This window comes from Hordeum vulgare, chromosome 4H (genome assembly GCF_904849725.1).
Source record: "Hordeum vulgare subsp. vulgare chromosome 4H, MorexV3_pseudomolecules_assembly, whole genome shotgun sequence".
In the NCBI taxonomy this organism is placed as follows: domain Eukaryota; kingdom Viridiplantae; phylum Streptophyta; class Magnoliopsida; order Poales; family Poaceae; genus Hordeum; species Hordeum vulgare.
Window position 1 is genome coordinate 356,177,179 of NC_058521.1, and position 21,067 is coordinate 356,198,245.

Sequence of the window (21,067 nt, forward strand, 5' to 3'; positions counted from 1 at the left end):
ACCCAACATGAACTCATCACTGGCCAAAGGCACGATTTGGCATGGGCTTCTCGCACTGAACTTTCACTTGGATCAACATAAGACTGTCGTATCAGAGTTTCACTCGATAATGGCTCTGAGGACTTCCTCCTCGAAGAACTCCTCTTGAACCAGCTTATTATTCTTACCTATAAATTTCTAAATATTTTTGGGTCAAAAACTAAGGTTAACAAAACTTCACAAGAATGATAGAAACTACTCATAGGGATGCCTAGAGCCTAAAACAAGCATTCAAACTACTTGGAAATTCAAGAATTCAACATGCAAGCTCATCTACAGCAACACCTAGAGTATTTAATTACTTCTAAGAAAAACCACTAAAGCAAAAAACTAATTGGAGGAGTGGGGGAGTTACATACCAAGGAGCAATCCCCCAAAACAATTTCAGAAACGGAGTTTCGAGCAAAGAGATCGAAATCCACGGGTTTGAGAGCAAGAACACGAGAGAGACATACATGGATTTTTTTTCTGGGGGTAAGTGGCGAAGTGAGCTAAAGGAATAAGTGAGCTAACTCCCGAGGGGCCCACTGGACACCTCGCCGCTCTAGGGGGATGGCGCACCCAGGTGTCTAGTGGCCACCTGGGACACCCCCCATGTAGTGTTTTTAGTGCCACATATTCTCAAATATTCAGGAAAAAATCATGTGAAAATTTCAGGTGGTTTGGAGAACTTTTATTTTTGGGCACTTTTTTATTGTGTAGAAAAATTAGAAAACAGGATAACCATGACTTTTTATTGTAATAAAATAGAAGTAACAGGAAAACTAAAATGGATACAAAGAATTATGCCTAGTAAATTCATCGACCTCATGCCTCTTGAAAATGATTCATTAACAAGGCTGATCAAGTCTTATTAACAACCACTTCCAATTAGCATGACCCCGGAGCGTAAAACACTAGGTTACCTCAATGGGGATGTGCATGTCCCCAACAATAAGTATCTCATATAGATTTTTTTAATAACATTCACACCATTCACTTGAAATTGTTTTCTTGAAAAATACACCGTATGCTCTTTACCATTGACATGAAAAGTGACATTGCTTTTGTTGCAATCAATAATAGCCCCTACAGTATTCAAGAAAGGTCTACCAAGGATAATTAACATGTTGTCATCCTCGGGCATATCAAGTATAACAAAGTCTGTCAAGATAGTAACATTTGCAACAACAACTGGTACATCCTCACAAGTACCGATAGTTATGACAGTTGATTTGTCAACAATTTGCAATGAAATTTCAGTAGGTGTGACTTTATTCAAGTCAAGTCTTTCGTATAAAGAGAAAGACATGACACTAACACCAGCTCCTAGATCACATAAAGCAGTTTTCATGTAGTTATTTTTTATGGAACATGGTATAGTTGGTATTCCTGGATCTCCTAGTTTTTAGGTACTCCATCCTTAAAAGTATAATTAGCAAGCATGGTAGAGATTTCAGCTTCATGTATTTTTCTTTCATTAGTTACGATGTCTTTCGTGTACTTAGCATAAGGGGTCATCTTTAAAAGATCAGTTAAACGAATACGCAAAAAGACTGGCCTAAGCATTTCAGCAAAGCGTTTAAATTCTTCATCATCTTTTTTCTTAGTTGGTTTAGGTGGATAAGGCATGGGTTTTTGAACCCATGGCTCTCTTTCTTTACCATGCTTTATAGCAACAAGATCTCTTTCATCATAACATTTATTCTTAGGTTGTGGGTTATCAAGATCAACAGGAGGTTTTATCTCGACATCATTATTTGGTTCTTTATCATTGTCAGGTTGAGCATCTACATGAGAATCATCATTATCATTTTCATTATCACTAGGTGAATGCTCACTACCAGATTGAGTTTCAGCATGAGAGATACAGATATCATTAGCATTATCACAAGGTTTCTTTAATTCAGGTTCACTAGAAGTGTGCAAGGTCCTATCATTTTTATTTTTATTTTTCTTCCTAGAAGGACTAGGTGCATCAACATTAGTTCTTTTGTGAATCTTGTTTAGTTCTTTTATGACAACCTTCTGGATATAGCGGATCTTGAGTCATTGTTCCTCCTCTAGTCATTACTCTAACAACATGATCATTCATATTATTAGTCATTTCATGAAGTAGCTCACTTTGGAATTTAGCAACCTGTTCTAGCTGGGTTTGAACCATAGAAGCATGTTTTCCTACACCTCTTACATCATTGGTGATTATAAATAACAAATCACTTAAGCGAGCAATCATATCAGAGTTTTGTTTCAATTGTTTCATCACATAGGAGTTGAAATGATCTTACTTTATAATATAATTATCAAACTCATATAAGCATTGACTAGGATGTTTATTGAAAGGGATGCCACCTTCATCAAACTTTAAAAGAGAATTTACCTCCACCACGTGGGTGGTGTTTTGAGACCACAAATTTCTTCGATATGTGGTAAATTCTTAACAACTTCAGCTTTAATGCCCTTTTCTTTCATACATTTCTTTGCCTCTTGCATAGTTTCAGGACTAAGGAATAAGATACCCCACTTCTTTGGAGTAGGTTTAGGCAGTAGTTTAAAAAGTGTCCAATCATCATAATTCTTCAATATATTGGTCAATAATTCCCCAGTTGTTCGATAGTTCGTTCCCTAAAAACACAACCAACACAACTATCTAGGTGGTCCCTAGAAGCATGGACTAGTCCATTATAAAATATATCAAGTATTTCATTATTCTTAAGAGGATGATCAGGTAAAGCATTAAGTAATTGGATAAGCCTCCCCCATGCTTGTGGGAGACTCTCTTCTTTAATTTGCACAAAGTTCAATATTTCCTGTAAGGCAGCTTGTTTCTTATGAGCAGGAAAATATTTTTCAGAGAAGTAGATCATCATATCCTAGGGACTACACACACAACCATGAGCAAGAGTATTGTACCAAATCTTAGCATCACCCTTTAACGAGAACAAAAATCATTTGAGAATATAGTAGTAGTGAATTTTATCATCATTAGTAAATAGGGTGGCTATATCATTTAGTTTAGTGAGATGTGCCACAACAGTTTCATTTTCATAGCCATGAAAATGATCAAATTCAACCAAAGTAAATATCTCTGGGTCGACAAAGAATTCATAATCCTTATCGGTAACAAAGATAGGTGAAGTAGCAAACTTAGGTTCATATTTCATTCTAGCATTCAAGGATTTTTCTTTCAACTTGCAGAGTAGTTTCTTAAGATCTTCTCTATCCTTACAAGAAAAAAGTCTCTAGCAATTCCGTCATCCATAACATAACCTTCAGGTATTTCAGGCATTTCAGTTCTAGGATAGTCGTGTCTAAAAGATATTTCAATATTTTCAGTAGCAAATACTTCATCAGTTTCAATAGTATCATCAATTTTAGCATGCTCAATTTCTTTAGCTCTAGCAGGTTGTTCATCAAGAAATTCACGTAGTGGCACAGTATCATCAAGCAAGGTACTAGCATCATTATAAGCATCATTCATAGCAGAGGTATCATCATCAATAACTTGTGACATATCAGGATTAATAATATGTGGTGGTGGTGTTGCAAGTCTATTCAAAACAGAGGGTGAATCAAGTGCAGAGCTAGATGGCAGTTCCTTACCTCCCCTCATCTTAGACAGAACAATCTTAGTTCTTGTATCTTTCAGATTCTTCATAGTGATCCATAAATATATATCCCAAGTGGCTCAGCAAATATAACTATGCTCCCCAGCAACGACGCCAGAAAACGTTCTTGATAACCCACAAGTATATGGGATCGCGATAGTTTTCGAGGGTAGAGTATTCAACCCAAATTTATAGATTCCACAAAAGGGGAGCCAAAGAATATTTGCAGGTATTAGCAGCTGAGTTGTCAATTCAACCACACTTGGAGATTTAGTATCTGCAGCAGAGTGATCAGTAGCACAACAATATGGTAGTTTTAATATCAGTGGTAATAGTAGCAGCAGTAACGGTAAGAGTGATAACAATTTTGTAGCAGTTGTAATAGTAGTAGAAACAATACTAACTTAGAAAGCACACTATGTGGAAACTTGTAGGCACTGGATCGATGATATTGCTAGATAATATTCATCATATAACAGTCATAACATAGGGCGACACAGAACTAGCTCCCATTCATCGATATAATGTAGGCATGTAGTCCGTAAATAGTCATATGTGTTTATGGAAAAGAACTTGCATGACATCTTTTTGTTGGAAATATGCCCTAGAGGCAATAATAAAATGGTTATTATCATATTTCCTTGTTCATGATAATCGTCTATCGTTCATGCTATAATTGTATTAACAGGAAACAGTAATACATGTGTGAATGAATAGATCACAATGTGTCCCTAGCAAGCCTCTAGTTGGCTAGCTCGTTAGTCAATAGATGATCATGGTTTCCTGATCATGGACATTGGATGTCCTTGATAACGGGATCACATCATTGGGAGAATGATGTGGTGGACAAGACCCAATCCTAAGCCTAGCACTAGATCGTATTGTTCGTATGCTAATGCTTTTCTAATGTCAAGTATCTTTTCCTTCGACCGTGAGATTGTGCAACTCCCGGATACCGTAGGAGTGCTTTGGGTGTATCAAACGTCACAACGTAACTGGGTGACTATAAAGGTGCACTACGGGTACCTCCGAAAGTGTCTGTTGGGTTGGCACGAATCGAGATCGGGATTTGTCACTCCGTGTGACGGAGAGGTATCTCTGGGCCCACTCGGTAGAACATCATCATGAGCTCAATGTGACTAAGGAGTTAGTCACACGATGACGTGCTACGGAACGAGTAAAGAGACTTACCGGTAACGAGATTGAACAAGGTATAGGTATACCGACGATCGAATCTCGGGCAAGTTCTATACCGACAGACAAAGGGAATCGTATACGGGATTGATTGAATCCTTGACATCGTGGTTCATCCTATGAGACCATCGTGGAGCTAGTGGGAGCCACCATGGGTATCGAGACCCCGCTGATGGTTATTGGCCAGAGAGGTGTCTCGGTCATGTCTGCCTGTCTCCCGAACCCGTAGGGTCTACACACTTAAGGTTCGATGACGCTAGGGTTATAGGGAATTGTTATACGAGATTACCGAAAGTTGTTCGGAGTCCCGGATGAGATCCCGGACGTCACGAGGAGCTCCGGAATGGTCCGGATGTAAAGATTGATATATAGGACGGATGGTTTCGGACACCGGAAGTGTTTCTGGCATCACCGGTAACGTACCGGGACCACCGGGACCACCGGAGGTGGTCCCGGGGGACCACCGAAGGGGGGTGACGACCCCGGGAGGCTAGATGGGCTAAGTGGGGAAGGGAACCAGCCCCTAAGTGGGCTGGTGCGCCCCCCACCCAGCCCATGTGCACCAGAAAAAAGGGGAAAGGGGGAACCCTAACTAAGGTGGGCCTTAGGCCCACCAGAGGGGTGCGCCACCCCTCCCCCTTGCCCTGGCCGCCACCCCTCTCCCATCTAAGGGCTGTCGCACCCCTTAGGGGTGGGAACCCTAAGGGCTGCGCCCCCTCCCTATCCCCCTATATATAGATGAGGTTCGGGGCTGTTTGAGACACGGTTGAATCTCTCTCTCTCGGCGCAGCCCTGCTCCTCTCCCTCCTCCTCTCTGCCGGCGCTTGGCGAAGCCCTGCCGGGAGACCTCGTCTCTCCACCAACACCACGCCGTCGTGTTGCTGGTCTTCTTCCCTAACCTCTTCCTCCTCCTTGCTGGATCAAGGTGCGGGAGACGTCACCGGGCTGCACGTGTGTTGAACTCGGAGGTGCCGTTGTTCGACACTAGATCGGAATCGCTGCGAGTACGACTCCATCAACCGCGTTCTAGCAACGCTTCCGCTTAGCGATCTTCAAAGGTACGAAGATGCTCTTACCCCTCTCTCGTTGCTGGTCTCTCCATAGGAAGATCTGAATAAGCGTAGGAAAATTTTGAATTTATGCTACGTTACCCAACAGTGGCATCCGAGCCAGGTTTTCTATGCGTAGATTCTATGCACGAGTAGAACACAAAAGTTGTGGGCGATGGTTTGTCAATTTTCTTGACGTTACTAGTCTTATTATTTTCCGGCGGTATTGTGGGATGAAGCGGCCCGGACCGACCTTACATGTACGCTTACGTGAGACTGGTTCCACCGACAGACATGCACATCGTGCATAAAGGTGGCTAGCGGGTGTCTGTCTCTCCTACTCTAGTCGGATTGGATTTGATGAAAAGGGTCCTTATGAAGGGTAAATAGCTTTGGCATATCATCGTTGTGGCTGTCACGTAGGTAAGAAGGCGTTCTTGCTAGAAACCCAAATCAGCCACGTAAAACTTGCAACAACAATTAGAGGACGTCTAACTTGTTTTTGCAGGGTTTGACATGTGATGTGATATGGCCAAAGTTGTGATGTTGCATGTATGATGTATGAGATGATCATGTTATTGTAATAGGTTTCACGACTTGCATGTCGATGAGTATGACAACCGGCAGGAGCCATAGGAGTTGTCTTAATTTATTGTATGAGATGCAACGCCATGTGCTTACTATTTTACTTCATTGCTAACGGTTAGCCATAGTAGTAGTGATAGTAGTAGTTGGCGTGACGACTTCACGGAGACACGATGATGGAGATCATGATGATGGAGATCATGGTGTCACGCCGGTGACAATGATGATCATGCGATGCTTAAAAAGATGGAGATCGAAAGAGCAAAGATGATAATGGCCATATCATGTCACTATATGATTGCATTGTGATGTTTATCATGTTTTACATCTTATTGCTTAAAACGACGGTAGCATAATAAGATGATCCCTCTTAAAATTTCGAGAACGTATTCCCCTAAGTGTGCACCGTTGCGAAGGTTCGTTGTCTCGAAGCACCACGTGATGATCGGGTGTGATAGATTCTAACGTTCGCATACAACGGGTGTAAGCCAGATTTACACACGCGAAACACCTAGGTTGACTCGACGAGCTTAGCATGTACAGACATGACCTCGAATACAAGAGACCGAAAGGTCGAACATGAGTCGTATGATTGAATACGATCAGCATGAAGTTGCTCACCATGGTGACTAGTCCGTCTCACGTGATGATCGGACACGGGTTAGTCAACATGGATCATGTATCACTTAGATGACTAGAGGGATGTCGATTTAAGTGGGAGTTCATACTTAATTTGATTAAATGAACTTAATTGTCATGAACTTAGTCTAAAAGTTGTCTTTATAAATATTTTAGATGTCCAACGTCAACCTCAACTTCAACGCATTCCTAGAGAAAAACAAGCTGAAAGATGATGGTAGCAACCATGCGGACTGGGTTCGCAACCTGAAGCTCATCCTTGAAGCAAGTAAAAAGGCTTATGTCCTTAATGCGCCGCTAGGTGACCCTCCCGCTCCCGCAGCAGCCCAGGACATTCTAAACGTCTGGCAAGCGCGGAGTGATGACTACTCTCTGGTCAGGTGTGGCATGTTATACAGTTTAGAAACGGGGCTCCAAAGACGTTTTGAGCAACACGGGGCATATGAGATGTTCCAAGAGCTGAAGCTAGTTTTTCAAGCTCATGCCCGTGTCGAGAGATATGAAGTCTCTGACAAGTTCTTCAGCTGTAAGATGGAGGAGAACAGTTCTGTCAGTGAGCACATACTCAAAATGTCTGGGTTACACGGTCGTCTGACTTCACTTGGAGTCGAACTTCCGGATGATGCTATCATTGACAGAATCCTCCAGTCTCTCCCACCAAGCTACAAAGGCTTTGTGCTTAACTACAACATGCAAGGGATGGAGAAACCATTCCCGAGTTGTACTCGATGCTCAAGTCTGCAGAAGTAGAAATCAAGAAGGAGCATCAAGTGTTGATGGTCAACAAGACCACTAGTTTCAAGAAAGGCAGGGGTAAGAAGAACTTCAAGAAAGACGGCAAAGCTGTTGCCGCGCCCGGTAAGCCAGATGCCGGGAAGAAGAAAAAGAACGGACCCAAGCCTGAGACTGAGTGCTTCTATTGCAAGGGAAAAGGTCACTGGAAGCGGAACTGCCCCAAATACTTAGCGGACAAGAAGGCCGGCAACGTTAAAGGTATATGTGATATACATGTTATTGATGTGTACCTTACCAGCGCTCGTAGTAGCTCCTGGGTATTTGATACCGATGCTGTTGCTCACATTTGCAACTCAAAGCAGGAACTGCGGAATAAGCGGAGACTGGCCAAGGACGAGGTGACGATGCGCGTCGGGAATGGTTCAAAGGTCGATGTGATCGTCGTCGGCACGCTACCTCTACATCTACCGTCGGGATTAGTTTTAAACCTTAATAATTGTTATTTAGTACCAGCTTTAAGCATGAACATTGTATCAGGGTCTTGCTTAATGCGAGACGGCTACTCATTTAAGTCAGAGAATAATGGTTGTTCTATTTATATGAGTGATATGTTTTATGGTCATGCTCCGCTGGTGAATGGTTTATTCTTGATGAATCTCGATCGTGATGTTACACATATTCATAGCGTGAGTACCAAAAGATGCAAAGTTGATAATGATAGTCCCACGTACTTGTGGCACTGCCGCCTTGGTCATATCAGCGTTAAACGCATGAAGAAGCTCCATACTGATGGTCTATTAGAGTCTCTTGACTTTGAATCATTTGACACATGCGAACCGTGCCTCATGGGCAAGATGACTAAGACTCCATTCTCAGGAATAATGGAGAGAGCAACCGACTTATTGGAAATAATACATACTGATGTGTGTGGTCCAATGAACGTTGAAGCTCGCGGTGGTTATCGTTATGTTCTCACTCTCACCGATGATTTGAGTAGGTATGGGTATATCTACTTGATGAAGCACAAATCTGAGACGTTTGAAAAGTTCAAGGAATTTCAGAGTGAGGTTGAGAATCAACGTGACAGAAAAATTAAATGTCTACGATCCGATCGTGGAGGAGAATATTTGAGTCACGAGTTTGGCACACACCTAAGGAAGTGTGGAATCGTTTCACAACTGACGCCGTCTGGCACACCGCAGCGCAACGGAGTGTCTGAACGTCGTAATCGCACTTTATTAGATATGGTACGATCTATGATGTCTCTCACCGACTTACCGCTATCATTTTGGGGATACACATTAGAAACTGCAGCATTCACTTTAAATAGGGCACCGTCTAAATCCGTTGAGACGACACCGTATGAACTATGGTTTGGCAAGAAACCTAAGTTGTCGTTTCTTAAAGTTTGGGGCTGCGATGCTTATGTGAAGAAACTTCAACCAGAAAAGCTCGAACCCAAAGCGGAAAAATGTGTATTCATAGGATACCCTAAGGAAACAATTGGGTATACCTTCTATCTTAGATCCGAAGGTAAAACCTTTATTGCCAAGAACGGATCCTTTCTAGAGAAAGAGTTTCTCTCGAAAGAAGTAAGTGGGAGGAAGGTAGAACTTGATGAGGTAATCACACCCCCTCTCGAACAGAAAGTAGCGCAGCGCAAGAAGTTGTTCCTGTGGTGCCTACACCGACTGAAGAGGAAGTTTATGATGATGATCATGAAGCTTTGGATCAAGTTACTACTGAACCGCGAAGATCCACAAGAGTACGCTCCGCACCAGAGTGGTACGGCAACCCTGTGATGGAAATCATGTTGTTAGACAACGGTGAACCTTCGAACTATGAAGAAGCGATGGCGGGCCCGGATTCCAACAAATGGCTTGAGGCCATGAAATCCGAGATAGGATCCATGTATGAGAACAAAGTATGGACTTTGGTGGACTTGCCCGATGACCGGCGAGCCATAGAAAATGAATGGATCTTCAAGAAGAAGACTGATGCAAACGGTAATGTAACCGTTTACAAAGCTCGACTTGTCGCAAAGGGTTTTCGACAGATTCAAGGAGTTGACTACGAAGAGACTTTCTCTCCCGTAGCGAAGCTGAAATCAGTCCGAATCATGTTAGCAATTGCCGCCTTTTATGATTATGAAATTTGGCAAATGGACGTCAAAACGGCGTTCCTTAACGGGAACCTTAAGGAAGAGTTGTATATGATGCAACCAGAAGGTTTTGTCGACCCTAAGGGTGCTAACAAAGTATGCAAGCTCCAGCGCTCCATCTATGGGCTGGTGCAAGCATCTCGGAGTTGGAACATTCGCTTTAATGAAGTGATTAAAGCGTTTGGGTTCATACAGGTTTACGGAGAAGCCTGTCTATACAAGAAAGTGAGTGGGAGCTCTGTAGCTTTCCTCGTACTATATGTGGATGACATATTATTGATGGGGAATGATATAGAGATGTTGGAGAGCATAAAGGCCTATTTGAACAAGAGTTTTTCAATGAAGGACCTTGGAGAAGCTGCATACATATTAGGCATCAAGATCTATAGAGATAGATCGAGACGCCTCATAGGTCTTTCGCAAAGTACATACCTTGACAAGATATTGAAGAAGTTCAATATGGAAAACTCAAAGAAAGGGTTCTTGCCAGTTTTGCAAGGTATGAGATTAAGTAAGACTCAGTCGCCGACCACGGCAGCAGATAGAGAGAAGATGGGTTCTGTCCCCTACGCTTCAGCCGTGGGCTCTCTAATGTATGCCATGCTGTGTACCCGACCTGATATAAACCTTGCGATAAGCTTGGTAGGGAGGTACCAAAGTAATCCCGGTGCGGAACACTGGACAGCGGTCAAGAATATCCTTAAGTACCTGAAAAGGACTAAGGAAATGTTTCTCGTTTATGGAGGTGACGAAGAGCTCGTCGTAAAGGGTTACGTCGATGCTAGCTTCGACACAGATCCGGATGACTCTAAGTCACAAACCGGATACGTATATGTGTTGAATGGTGGGGCAGTGAGCTGGTGCAGCAGCAAGCAAGAAGTCGTGGCAGCATCTACATGTGAAGCGGAGTACATAGCTACTTCACAAGCGGCTCATGAAGGAGTTTGGATGAAGGAGCTCATCACCGACCTTGGAGTGGTTCCAAGCGCGTCAGGTCCTATGACACTCTTCTGTGATAACACTGGAGCCATTGCCATAGCCAAGGAGCCCAGGTTTCACCGGAAGACGAAGCACATAAAGCGCCGCTACAACTCCATCCAGGACCATGTCCAGAGTGGAGTGATAGATATTTGTAAAGTACACACGGATCTGAATATTGCAGACCCGTTGACTAAACCTCTTCCACGAGCAAAACATGATCAACACCATAATGCTATGGGCGTTCGATACATCACAATGTAACTAGATTATTGACTCTAGTGCAAGTGGGAGACTGTTGGAAATATGCCCTAGAGGCAATAATAAAATGGTTATTATCATATTTCCTTGTTCATGATAATCGTCTATCGTTCATGCTATAATTGTATTAACAGGAAACAGTAATACATGTGTGAATGAATAGATCACAATGTGTCCCTAGCAAGCCTCTAGTTGGCTAGCTCGTTAGTCAATAGATGATCATGGTTTCCTGATCATGGACATTGGATGTCATTGATAACGGGATCACATCATTGGGAGAATGATGTGGTGGACAAGACCCAATCCTAAGCCTAGCACTAGATCGTATTGTTCGTATGCTAATGCTTTTCTAATGTCAAGTATCTTTTCCTTCGACCGTGAGATTGTGCAACTCCCGGATACCGTAGGAGTGCTTTGGGTGTATCAAACGTCACAACGTAACTGGGTGACTATAAAGGTGCACTACGGGTACCTCCGAAAGTGTCTGTTGGGTTGGCACGAATCGAGATCGGGATTTGTCACTCCGTGTGACGGAGAGGTATCTCTGGGCCCACTCGGTAGAACATCATCATGAGCTCAATGTGACTAAGGAGTTAGTCACACGATGACGTGCTACGGAACGAGTAAAGAGACTTACCGGTAACGAGATTGAACAAGGTATAGGTATACCGACGATCGAATCTCGGGCAAGTTCTATACCGACAGACAAAGGGAATCGTATACGGGATTGATTGAATCCTTGACATCGTGGTTCATCCGATGAGACCATCGTGGAGCTAGTGGGAGCCACCATGGGTATCCAGACCCCGCTGATGGTTATTGGCCAGAGAGGTGTCTCGGTCATGTCTGTCTGTCTCCCGAACCCGTAGGGTCTACACACTTAAGGTTCGATGACGCTAGGGTTATAGGGAATTGTTATACGAGATTACCGAAAGTTGTTCGGAGTCCCGCATGAGTTCCCGGACGTCACGAGGAGCTCCGGAATGGTCCGGAGGTAAAGATTGATATATAGGACGGATGGTTTCGGACACCGGAAGTGTTTCTGGCATCACCGGTAACGTACCGGGACCACCGGGACCACCGGAGGTGGTCCCGGGGGACCACCGAAGGGGGGTGACGACCCCGGGAGGCTAGATGGGCTAAGTGGGGAAGGGAACCAGCCCCTAAGTGGGCTGGTGCGCCCCCCACCCAGCCCATGTGCACCAGAAAAAAGGGGAAAGGGGGAACCCTAACTAAGGTGAGCCTTAGGCCCACCAGAGGGGTGCGCCACCCCTCCCCCTTGCCCTGGCCGCCACCCCTCTCCCATCTAAGGGCTGCCGCACCCCTTAGGGGTGGGAACCCTAAGGGTTGCGCCCCCTCCCTCTCCCCCTATATATAGATGAGGTTCGGGGCTGTTTGAGACACGGTTGAATCTCTCTCTCTCGGCGCAGCCCTGCTCCTCTCCCTCCTCCTCTCTGCCGGCGCTTGGCGAAGCCCTGCCGGGAGACCTCGTCTCTCCACCAACACCACGCCGTCGTGTTGCTGGTCTTCTTCCCTAACCTCTTCCTCCTCCTTGCTAGATCAAGGTGCGGGAGACGTCACCGGGCTGCACGTGTGTTGAACTCGGAGGTGCCGTTGTTCGACACTAGATCGGAATCGCTGCGAGTACGACTCCATCAACCGCGTTCTAGCAACGCTTCCGCTTAGCGATCTTCAAAGGTACGAAGATGCTCTTACCCCTCTCTCGTTGCTGGTCTCTCCATAGGAAGATCTGAATAAGCGTAGGAAAATTTTGAATTTATGCTACGTTACCCAACAGTGGCATCCGAGCCAGGTTTTCTATGCGTAGATTCTATGCACGAGTAGAACACAAAAGTTGTGGGCGATGGTTTGTCAATTTTCTTGACGTTACTAGTCTTATTATTTTCCGGCGGTATTGTGGGATGAAGCGGCCCGGACCGACCTTACATGTACGCTTACGTGAGACTGGTTCCACCGACAGACATGCACATCGTGCATAAAGGTGGCTAGCGGGTGTCTGTCTCTCCTACTCTAGTCGGATTGGATTTGATGAAAAGGGTCCTTATGAAGGGTAAATAGCTTTGGCATATCATCGTTGTGGCTGTCACGTAGGTAAGAAGGCGTTCTTGCTAGAAACCCAAATCAGCCACGTAAAACTTGCAACAACAATTAGAGGACGTCTAACTTGTTTTTGCAGGGTTTGACATGTGATGTGATATGGCCAAAGTTGTGATGTTGCATGTATGATGTATGAGATGATCATGTTATTGTAATAGGTTTCACGACTTGCATGTCGATGAGTATGACAACCGGCAGGAGCCATAGGAGTTGTCTTAATTTATTGTATGAGATGCAACGCCATGTGCTTACTATTTTACTTCATTGCTAACGGTTAGCCATAGTAGTAGTGATAGTAGTAGTTGGCGTGACGACTTCACGGAGACACGATGATGGAGATCATGATGATGGAGATCATGGTGTCACGCCGGTGACAATGATGATCATGCGATGCTTAAAAAGATGGAGATCGAAAGAGCAAAGATGATAATGGCCATATCATGTCACTATATGATTGCATTGTGATGTTTATCATGTTTTACATCTTATTGCTTAAAACGACGGTAGCATAATAAGATGATCCCTCTTAAAATTTCGAGAACGTATTCCCCTAAGTGTGCACCGTTGCGAAGGTTCGTTGTCTCGAAGCACCACGTGATGATCGGGTGTGATAGATTCTAACGTTCGCATACAACGGGTGTAAGCCAGATTTACACACGCGAAACACCTAGGTTGACTCGACGAGCTTAGCATGTACAGACATGACCTCGAATACAAGAGACCGAAGGTCGAACATGAGTCGTATGATTGAATACGATCAGCATGAAGTTGCTCACCATGGTGACTAGTCCGTCTCACGTGATGATCGGACACGGGTTAGTCAACATGGATCATGTATCACTTAGATGACTAGAGGGATGTCGATTTAAGTGGGAGTTCATACTTAATTTGATTAAATGAACTTAATTGTCATGAACTTAGTCTAAAAGTTGTCTTTATAAATATTTTAGATGTCCAACGTCAACCTCAACTTCAACGCATTCCTAGAGAAAAACAAGCTGAAAGATGATGGTAGCAACCATGCGGACTGGGTTCGCAACCTGAAGCTCATCCTTGAAGCAAGTAAAAAGGCTTATGTCCTTAATGCGCCGCTAGGTGACCCTCCCGCTCCCGCAGCAGCCCAGGACATTCTAAACGTCTGGCAAGCGCGGAGTGATGACTACTCTCTGGTCAGGTGTGGCATGTTATACAGTTTAGAAACGGGGCTCCAAAGACGTTTTGAGCAACACGGGGCATATGAGATGTTCCAAGAGCTGAAGCTAGTTTTTCAAGCTCATGCCCGTGTCGAGAGATATGAAGTCTCTGACAAGTTCTTCAGCTGTAAGATGGAGGAGAACAGTTCTGTCAGTGAGCACATACTCAAAATGTCTGGGTTACACGGTCGTCTGACTTCACTTGGAGTCGAACTTCCGGATGATGCTATCATTGACAAAATCCTCCAGTCTCTCCCACCAAGCTACAAAGGCTTTGTGCTTAACTACAACATGCAAGGGATGGAGAAACCATTCCCGAGTTGTACTCGATGCTCAAGTCTGCAGAAGTAGAAATCAAGAAGGAGCATCAAGTGTTGATGGTCAACAAGACCACTAGTTTCAAGAAAGGCAGGGGTAAGAAGAACTTCAAGAAAGACGGCAAAGCTGTTGCCGCGTCCGGTAAGCCAGATGCCGGGAAGAAGAAAAAGAACGGACCCAAGCCTGAGACTGAGTGCTTCTATTGCAAGGGAAAAGGTCACTGGAAGCGGAACTGCCCCAAATACTTAGCGGACAAGAAGGCCGGCAACGTTAAAGGTATATGTGATATACATGTTATTGATGTGTACCTTACCAGCGCTCGTAGTAGCTCCTGGGTATTTGATACCGATGCTGTTGCTCACATTTGCAACTCAAAGCAGGAACTGCGGAATAAGCGGAGACTGGCCAAGGACGAGGTGACGATGCGCGTCGGGAATGGTTCAAAGGTCGATGTGATCGTCGTCGGCACGCTACCTCTACATCTACCGTCGGGATTAGTTTTAAACCTTAATAATTGTTATTTAGTACCAGCTTTAAGCATGAACATTGTATCAGGGTCTTGCTTAATGCGAGACGGCTACTCATTTAAGTCAGAGAATAATGGTTGTTCTATTTATATGAGTGATATGTTTTATGGTCATGCTCCGCTGGTGAATGGTTTATTCTTGATGAATCTCGATCGTGATGTTACACATATTCATAGCGTGAGTACCAAAAGATGCAAAGTTGATAATGATAGTCCCACGTACTTGTGGCACTGCCGCCTTGGTCATATCAGCGTTAAACGCATGAAGAAGCTCCATACTGATGGTCTATTAGAGTCTCTTGACTTTGAATCATTTGACACATGCGAACCGTGCCTCATGGGCAAGATGACTAAGACTCCATTCTCAGGAATAATGGAGAGAGCAACCGACTTATTGGAAATAATACATACTGATGTGTGTGGTCCAATGAACGTTGAAGCTCGCGGTGGTTATCGTTATGTTCTCACTCTCACCGATGATTTGAGTAGGTATGGGTATATCTACTTGATGAAGCACAAATCTGAGACGTTTGAAAAGTTCAAGGAATTTCAGAGTGAGGTTGAGAATCAACGTGACAGAAAAATTAAATGTCTACGATCCGATCGTGGAGGAGAATATTTGAGTCACGAGTTTGGCACACACCTAAGGAAGTGTGGAATCGTTTCACAACTGACGCCGTCTGGCACACCGCAGCGCAACGGAGTGTCTGAACGTCGTAATCGCACTTTATTAGATATGGTACGATCTATGATGTCTCTCACCGACTTACCGCTATCATTTTGGGGATACACATTAGAAACTGCAGCATTCACTTTAAATAGGGCACCGTCTAAATCCGTTGAGACGACACCGTATGAACTATGGTTTGGCAAGAAACCTAAGTTGTCGTTTCTTAAAGTTTGGGGCTGCGATGCTTATGTGAAGAAACTTCAACCAGAAAAGCTCGAACCCAAAGCGGAAAAATGCGTATTCATAGGATACCCTAAGGAAACAATTGGGTATACCTTCTATCTTAGATCCGAAGGTAAAACCTTTGTTGCCAAGAACGGATCCTTTCTAGAGAAAGAGTTTCTCTCGAAAGAAGTAAGTGGGAGGAAGGTAGAACTTGATGAGGTAATCACACCCCCTCTCGAACAGAAAGTAGCGCAGCGCAAGAAGTTGTTCCTGTGGTGCCTACACCGACTGAAGAGGAAGTTTATGATGATGATCATGAAGCTTTGAATCAAGTTACTACTGAACCGCGAAGATCCACAAGAGTACGCTCCGCACCAGAGTGGTACGGCAACCCTGTGATGGAAATCATGTTGTTAGACAACGGTGAACCTTCGAACTATGAAGAAGCGATGGCGGGCCCGGATTCCAACAAATGGCTTGAGGCCATGAAATCCGAGATAGGATCCATGTATGAGAACAAAGTATGGACTTTGGTGGACTTGCCCGATGACCGGCGAGCCATAGAAAATGAATGGATCTTCAAGAAGAAGACTGATGCAAACGGTAATGTAACCGTTTACAAAGCTCGACTTGTCGCAAAGGGTTTTCGACAGATTCAAGGAGTTGACTACGAAGAGACTTTCTCTCCCGTAGCGAAGCTGAAATCAGTCCGAATCATGTTAGCAATTGCCGCCTTTTATGATTATGAAATTTGGCAAATGGACGTCAAAACGGCGTTCCTTAACGGGAACCTTAAGGAAGAGTTGTATATGATGCAACCAGAAGGTTTTGTCGACCCTAAGGGTGCTAACAAAGTATGCAAGCTCCAGCGCTCCATCTATGGGCTGGTGCAAGCATCTCGGAGTTGGAACATTCGCTTTAATGAAGTGATTAAAGCGTTTGGGTTCATACAGGTTTACGGAGAAGCCTGTCTATACAAGAAAGTGAGTGGGAGCTCTGTAGCTTTCCTCGTACTATATGTGGATGACATATTATTGATGGGGAATGATATAGAGATGTTGGAGAGCATAAAGGCCTATTTGAACAAGAGTTTTTCAATGAAGGACCTTGGAGAAGCTGCATACATATTAGGCATCAAGATCTATAGAGATAGATCGAGACGCCTCATAGGTCTTTCGCAAAGTACATACCTTGACAAGATATTGAAGAAGTTCAATATGGAAAACTCAAAGAAAGGGTTCTTGCCAGTTTTGCAAGGTATGAGATTAAGTAAGACTCAGTCGCCGACCACGGCAGCAGATAGAGAGAAGATGGGTTCTGTCCCCTACGCTTCAGCCGTGGGCTCTCTAATGTATGCCATGCTGTGTACCCGACCTGATATAAACCTTGCGATAAGCTTGGTAGGGAGGTACCAAAGTAATCCCGGTGCGGAACACTGGACAGCGGTCAAGAATATCCTTAAGTACCTGAAAAGGACTAAGGAAATGTTTCTCGTTTATGGAGGTGACGAAGAGCTCGTCGTAAAGGGTTACGTCGATTCTAGCTTCGACACAGATCCGGATGACTCTAAGTCACAAACCGGATACGTATATGTGTTGAATGGTGGGGCAGTGAGCTGGTGCAGCAGCAAGCAAGAAGTCGTGGCAGCATCTACATGTGAAGCGGAGTACATAGCTACTTCACAAGCGGCTCATGAAGGAATTTGGATGAAGGAGCTCATCACCGACCTTGGAGTGGTTCCAAGCGCGTCGGGTCCTATGACACTCTTCTGTGATAACACTGGAGCCATTGCCATAGCCAAGGAGCCCAGGTTTCACCGGAAGACGAAGCACATAAAGCGCCGCTACAACTCCATCCAGGACCATGTCCAGAGTGGAGTGATAGATATTTGTAAAGTACACACGGATCTGAATATTGCAGACCCGTTGACTAAACCTCTTCCACGAGCAAAACATGATCAACACCATAATGCTATGGGCGTTCGATACATCACAATGTAACTAGATTATTGACTCTAGTGCAAGTGGGAGACTGTTGGAAATATGCCCTAGAGGCAATAATAAAATGGTTATTATCATATTTCCTTGTTCATGATAATCGTCTATCGTTCATGCTATAATTGTATTAACAGGAAACAGTAATACATGTGTGAATGAATAGATCACAATGTGTCCCTAGCAAGCCTCTAGTTGGCTAGCTCGTTAGTCAATAGATGATCATGGTTTCCTGATCATGGACATTGGATGTCATTGATAACGGGATCACATCATTGGGAGAATGATGTGGTGGACAAGACCCAATCCTAAGCCTAGCACTAGATCGTATTGTTCGTATGCTAATGCTTTTCTAATGTCAAGTATCTTTTCCTTCGACCGTGAGATTGTGCAACTCCCGGATACCGTAGGAGTGCTTTGGGTGTATCAAACGTCACAACGTAACTGGGTGACTATAAAGGTGCACTACGGGTACCTCCGAAAGTGTCTGTTGGGTTGGCACGAATCGAGATCGGGATTTGTCACTCCGTGTGACGGAGAGGTATCTCTGGGCCCACTCGGTAGAACATCATCATGAGCTCAATGTGACTAAGGAGTTAGTCACACGATGACGTGCTACGGAACGAGTAAAGAGACTTACCGGTAACGAGATTGAACAAGGTATAGGTATACCGACGATCGAATCTCGGGCAAGTTCTATACCGACAGACAAAGGGAATCGTATACGGGATTGATTGAATCCTTGACATCGTGGTTCATCCGATGAGATCATCGTGGAGCTAGTGGGAGCCACCATGGGTATCCAGACCCCGCTGATGGTTATTGGCCAGAGAGGTGTCTCGGTCATGTCTGCCTGTCTCCCGAACCCGTAGGGTCTACACACTTAAGGTTCGATGACGCTAGGGTTATAGGGAATTGTTATACGAGATTACCGAAAGTTGTTCGGAGTCCCGGATGAGATCCCGGACGTCACGAGGAGCTCCGGAATGGTCCGGAGGTAAAGATTGATATATAGGACGGATGGTTTCGGACACCGGAAGTGTTTCTGGCATCACCGGTAACGTACTGGGACCACCGGGACCACCGGAGGTGGTCCCGGGGGACCACCGAAGGGGGGTGACGACCCCGGGAGGCTAGATGGGCTAAGTGGGGAAGGGAACCAGCCCCTAAGTGGGCTGGTGCGCCCCCCACCCAGCCCATGTGCACCAGAAAAAAGGGGAAAGGGGGAACCCTAACTAAGGTGAGCCTTAGGCCCACCAGAGGGGTGCGCCACCCCTCCCCCTTGCCCTGGCCGCCACCCCTCTCCCATCTAAGGGCTGCCGCACCCCTTAGGGGTGGGAACCCTAAGGGTTGCGCCCCCTCCCTCTCCCCCTATATATAGATGAGGTTCGGGGCTGTTTGAGACACGGTTGAATCTCTCTCTCTCGGCGCAGCCCTGCTCCTCTCCCTCCTCCTCTCTGCTGGCGCTTGGCGAAGCCCTGCCGGGAGACCTCGTCTCTCCACCAATACCATGCCGTCGTGTTGCTGGTCTTCTTCCCTAACCTCTTCCTCCTCCTTGCTGGATCAAGGTGCGGGAGACGTCACCGGGCTGCACGTGTGTTGAACGCGGAGGTGCCGTTGTTCGGCACTAGATCGGAATCGCTGCGAGTACGACTCCATCAACCGCGTTCTAGCAACGCTTCCGCTTAGCGATCTTCAAAGGTACGAAGATGCTCTTACCCCTCTCTCGTTGCTGGTCTCTCCATAGGAAGATCTAATAAGCGTAGGAAAATTTTGAATTTATGCTACGTTACCCAACACTTTTGTCCTACCCTCCGATGACAGCGGGTTCCATAAGGAAACTAAGGGATATTAAGGCCTCTTTTTAATAGAGAACGAGAATAAAGCATTAACACATAGTGAATACATGAAATCCTCATACTACGGTAATCATCGGAAAGCATCTCAATTATTGTCACTTTGAGGTATGCAGATCCTAACACGTAGTAGGTGCATATAAATTGCAAGATCGGGTCAAGAACATAGGTATAATGGTGAAAACATAAATGGTTTAGATCTAAAATCATGGCACTCGGGCCCTAGTGACAAGCATTGAGCTTAGCAAAGTCATAACAACATTTATCTTTGAACATAGTAGATACTAGGGATCAAGCCCTAACGAACTAACTCGACTACATGATGAATCTCATCTAGTTCTTCACCGACCAGCAAGCCTATGAAGGGATTACTCACTCATGGTGGAGAGCATCATGGAATTGGCGATGGAGGAGGGTTGGTGATGACGAAGACCAAAAATTCCCCTCTCCGGAGCCCCAAACGGACTCCAGATTAGGCCTTCCGATGAAGAACAAGAGGTGGCGGCGGCTCCGTGAAACACGATGAAACTTCATCTCTATTTATTTTTTCTCCGAAAATAGGATTTTATAACGCTAGAATTAGGGTCAGCGGAGCCACGTGGGCCCCACTAGACACGAGGTGGCGCCTAGGGGCCTCGCGCGCCCTGATGTCTAGTGGGCGCCTATGGCCTCCCCTCTGGTGGGTCTTGGTTCCAGTAATTTCATTTTTTTTAGAAAAAATCTCCAAAAAGTTTCGTTCCATTTCGAGAATTTTTATTTCTGCACAAAAACAACATCATGGTAGTTGTGCTGAAAACAGGGTCATTCCGGGTTAGTTTGATTCAAATCATGCAAATTAGAGTCCAAGACAAAATCAAAAGCGTTAGACAAAGTAGATACGATGAGACGTATCAGGTACCAAGGTAGAATTTAATGACTACTTTATAATCAAAATTTTAT